Raw genomic sequence first — 5,071 nt, forward strand, 5'->3', positions numbered from 1 at the left:
CTATTATGGTTTTAATATGATTATATATGCTTAAAAATTATAAGCTGCAGGCTTGGGCACAGAGAGTGGGGGTAGAGCTTGCCGGGGAAGTGCCGGTACTCGCCACAGATTGTTTGAACTACTTTTCAATGTTAATAATAATATGATTAACTTGTTAATAACATTTCAATAACATAAAATTGTTAATACATGTAAAGATGTATAAGTTGTTAAACACAGGCAATTATCAATGTATTTATACAAAAAAAAAGTTTATGGCTCTGTTTAAATATTTTCCGACTTAGCGTTAATAAATTTAATGAGTAAAGAGAAAAAAAAATCAAATCGTTATAAAGGAATAATTATGGCATGTCAATATTGTAATTACATGCTAATCTAACGAATAAAGTAGAAAAAAAAGTGATTATGACTGGGATCGAACCCTGCCCGGCAAAATAGAACTCTGACGCTCTAACCACATGGCCAGCATAATCTCGATATTGAGTTAATGTATATTTGTTTTTACACTACATGCTTGGATACGCCGACTTGGAATTGAGCTTCCTTATTAACATTTATACCTAATAAAAATGATAATAATGGATGAATATATGTATTTGAAGTTATTTGCAGGTATTATATTAATTAATGTTAAATGAGTATCATTATTTTTATTTATCCTAACTGCAATAGTCATCAAAGTGTAGGGCATTGTAAAGTGATACACTATGTTTACATCACATACATATATTACCCGTACACACACATACACAAATTACTCGCCAAAATGCAGGGCACCATCAGTTCTGGATACGGATTGAGCATTTTTTCAATATGGATGACTGAGGTCATCTGCGAGCATAATGCTGTCACCTATCAGAATTTTTTCAAACTAATTTTCCGGAGAATATCATCTGGAATACAAGATTTCTAATTATTTCTAAATTATTAAATTTTATACTATGAATTGATTTTTTTGACATTCAGACAGGTGGCAAGGACTGACGCAAACACGAATTTTGGGCGAAAAACGTATAAAAATAGAATAATTAGTGATTTTTCATCTGAATGATGTGGCCGCCATCTTGAAATTGAAGCGCGGCAAGTCAATTCATAATTTTTTCATTATTCTTTCTAATTTTTTTAATAAAAATATTCACTATATACAAAAAATTGTTGTTTACGTCAGTCCGGCATTAATTCCTCTGCAATTTGGTACCTAATTTTATAGAAATAATTGTAAATTGGCGAAGAAATTAGAAATATCCCGATCCCATGTATTTGGATAGGGGGAATCAGTCGCCTCTCTGACTTCAGCCCAGCCTTAATGCCTGGTCCATCAAAAACTTTGATACCATCTGAGCAATTATCGATGGAGTAGTTTTTTTTTCAAATAGAGATTCAACATCTAAGGGCGAGTTTCACCACATAGCAGACTGCTATTGTGTACCAACTTAAATTTTCAAAAATGAAAGAAATTACCATTTGTGCCATCTGGCGAGTTCTGGTGAAGTAACTTATGTTCTTGGAAAGAAATTTTAATATGGTTGACCGGCAAAAGTGATTGTAAACAAGAATAAGACTGAATAGGTAAATTTTACTCCTTATAACTTTTCTTTCACTTATTTTACAATAAATATTAGTAAGTATTATTACTGAATCATGTATTAGCTAGAAAATCGTTTATTGAACAAACGTGAACAAATAGTAGCAATTGTTATTAGCATAGAAATTGAAAGAAGTAAGGTTAAAGGCTCATTTATGTTCATACATTTGAATCAATGGAAATGAATGATTCATTTTAATAATGTAATTTCATTCTAGATTATTATTGAAATGTCACAAAAACATTGTTCCGTTGATGACAAACTAATACTAATTGATTTGGTAGAGCAACATTCAAAAGTGGTGGAGAATAAGAGACCTGATGCAGTCGGAAATCTCGAAAAAGATGAAGCATGGAGTGTCATAACGGAGACATTCAACAAGAAAGTTGTATTCAAACGAAATACTGCATCCTTGCGAAACTGCTGGCAGCATATAAAACAATGTGCTCGAAAAAATGCAGCACAATCTAAGCAACAAACACGTGCTACAGGTAACCTAATAATAAATAAAATCAATAATAATTCGAATCCAGACTTACTATCAATTATCATTAATACTAATTTTTACAGGTGAAGGTGTTAATACAGGTCAAATGAGTGTAATTGATATGGCAGCATTGGAAATAATTCATCCATTCTCTGTAGAAGGCCTACAGAATATATTCGATAGTGATGCTGAAAATGAATGTCCTAACAAAGTAGTGTTTGATGTAAATGTAATTCATAGATTTTTTATAGCATTTACTTCAAACAAAAAAAATAGAAAAATGGAACAAATGGGACCCGAAGAAGTTAAAAGCATCATTGAGTGCTCCTTTACGTAATGCCGTCAGTAATGTTTCACAGCAAATTCCTAGTACATCCACGGGCATTACTAATGCATCAAGACAGAAGTCGTCTGCAACCGAATTAACGTCTCTTAAAGTAGAAGCTTTTCAATTACTTAAAAAAAGTTTAACTGAAAACCAAGCATTAGAAAAAGAATATCTAAAAACAAAGTTAGCGCAAGAAAATCTCGAACTGGAAATTCTAAAAGCTAAATGTTTTGGTTTGAATAAAATGAAAAAGAACAATTCTAGTAATGATAACATAAAGAAAAATATAGCTAGCCATGCTAAAGTACAAAAACCTGATTATAATGATGAGAATCAACAGACTGCTTCTCAGAATGATGATTCGATTTTGCTTAGTTCCGAATCCGATTAGAGGACATAGATATATGATATATTTAAAAACGAAAGTACAATTTTAACAATATAGTCTAATAACCAAATATTATCGTTCAAGTATTAATTATAGTTCGTTAATTCGTTTTTAAATCTTAATATTTACATGTGAGATTGAGCATATGTTTCTTCTTAAACTTAAATGAAAGAATTATTTCATAAAATTTTATGAATAACGTTTAGTATTCTTCAAAAAAGAATGATCTATGTGCAAAAGTATTGTTATTAGTAGATCAGCATTTAATATGTTAAAAAACAAATTAGTATAAGAAAATGTTATTTAGTTTTGTGAAAAAAAATATATTTTTTATGCACGTGATGAAAGTATTACTATGCAATATGATTGTGATTCTAAGTCGATAAGTATTGCAAGTTCTATCATTAATAAATGTTAAATCATATTTAATTATTAATAATATTGGTACAAAACATGAAAAAATTATTAATTCGTAGTTTAGTAACTCGACATTTTGTATTTTTTTGAGTTAAAAAGATCTTAATATTACTTTTGTAAAAATGGCAACATGTATGATTAAAAAAGTTTAATATACACTGTATAACTTTATTATCACAGTTAAAAATAAATAAACATCTATAAACCTTTGTAAACGACATTCTTATTATTGCATTATCATGTTATTATTTATCAAATCTTTTTACAGATAATAATCTAAATAGATGTATAGTAGATGTAATGTACACAATCAAAGCATATCAAAGATACCCATTCAAAGTAAACTGAAACAGAGTAGACTCAATAAATTACAACCCTGGTGGAAATATATCTACAACTTTCTACGTGACTCTACAACAAATTACAATTTTTGACAACATTTTGCATGGTTGTGTAAAATTGTAGTTTGTTGTAGATATATTTCCACCATGGAATATAATATAATAATCATGATATATATTAATTTTCGATACTTACTTATGAAAATAATTATTTATTATATGTCTCTGCTGATTTTGTATAAGTTGCTGATGAGTTTCAGGAATTTGATCATAAGCTCTTTGATTTATTAGCGATTGAGGAATTGCTCTTCTTGTCACATTATATAACACAGCGGATGCAATTATTGCATGCATACTCAACTCTGATTTAAAAAACCTGGAACCTATAGTTAAAACGGCGAACATTCGTCCCCAAACACCAAAACATCTCTCAACCATCGTTCGTGTTCGAATTTGTGACTCATTATAAAGGACTTCAGCTGGAGTCATAGGATTGTGCAATGGTGTCATAATAAATGGCACTTGAGAATATGCAGAATCACCTACAAGCAATGAGTTATAGAATTCACCGTTTTCGAATCGTCTTTTTATTCTAGAATTGTCAAATATGGTAGCATCGTGTGCCGATCCAGGCCAACGTGACACAATATCTATAATCTCCAATCTCGAATTGACAATGACTTGAGTGTTGATTGAAAAAAACGATTTCCTATTCCGGAATAACTCTGCATACTCTCCACCTGTAATATTGATACCTTAAATTGTAATAGTTTACATAATTGATTGAAATTATATACATGTATGTATATATCGCATTATAACAAGATGAGTTATTGTATATGTATACATACCATACGAACAAACCCGAACATGGACGCAATCGATAGCACCCAGGACACGAGGAAAGGCGGCTTGACTAAAATTTTGACTATGAATAGCTCTAAATTTCTTGATGAGAAGGCGGTATATAGATGTAACGTTCCCTCAATCCAGCAATTGCTTCTGATACTCTATGCACGATTCGCCAAACGCTAGTTTTGCTAATACCAGTAAAATCTCCTATTGTGATGTAAAATGATCCAGTAGCTAGAAATCTCATAGCTACAAGCATTTCAATTTCAAGATGGCGGCCACATCATTCAGATGAAAAATCACTAATTATTCTATTTTTATACGTTTTTCGCCCAAAATTCGTGTTTGCGTCAGTCCTTGCCACCTGTCTGAATGTCAAAAAAATCAATTCATAGTATAAAATTTAATAATTTAGAAATAATTAGAAATCTTGTATTCCAGATGATATTCTCCGGAAAATTAGTTTGAAAAAATTCTGATAGGTGACAGCATTATGCTCGCAGATGACCTCAGTCATCCATATTGAAAAAATGCTCAATCCGTATCCAGAACTGATGGTGCCCTGCATTTTGGCGAGTAATTTGTGTATGTGTGTGTACGGGTAATATATGTATGTGATGTAAACATAGTGTATCACTTTACAATGCCCTACACTTTGATGACTATTGCAGT

General features: G+C 30.9%; 1 long non-coding RNA gene across 1 annotated transcript; it reads right to left on the minus strand.

The window, feature by feature from the left end:
• Positions 1 to 3,466: 3,466 nt before the first annotated feature.
• On the minus strand, positions 3,467 to 4,490 carry LOC118071379 (uncharacterized). Its single transcript, XR_004690877.1, has 3 exons — positions 4,399 to 4,490; positions 3,744 to 4,287; positions 3,467 to 3,550 (listed from the first exon to the last, which is right to left on the minus strand). It is a non-coding gene; the product is annotated as an uncharacterized lncRNA (long non-coding RNA).
• Positions 4,491 to 5,071: the final 581 nt, after the last annotated feature.

This window comes from Chelonus insularis, unplaced genomic scaffold, assembly GCF_013357705.1.
Source record: "Chelonus insularis isolate UGA/USDA-ARS -01 unplaced genomic scaffold, ASM1335770v1 contig_79_pilon, whole genome shotgun sequence".
Lineage (NCBI taxonomy): Eukaryota > Metazoa > Arthropoda > Insecta > Hymenoptera > Braconidae > Chelonus > Chelonus insularis.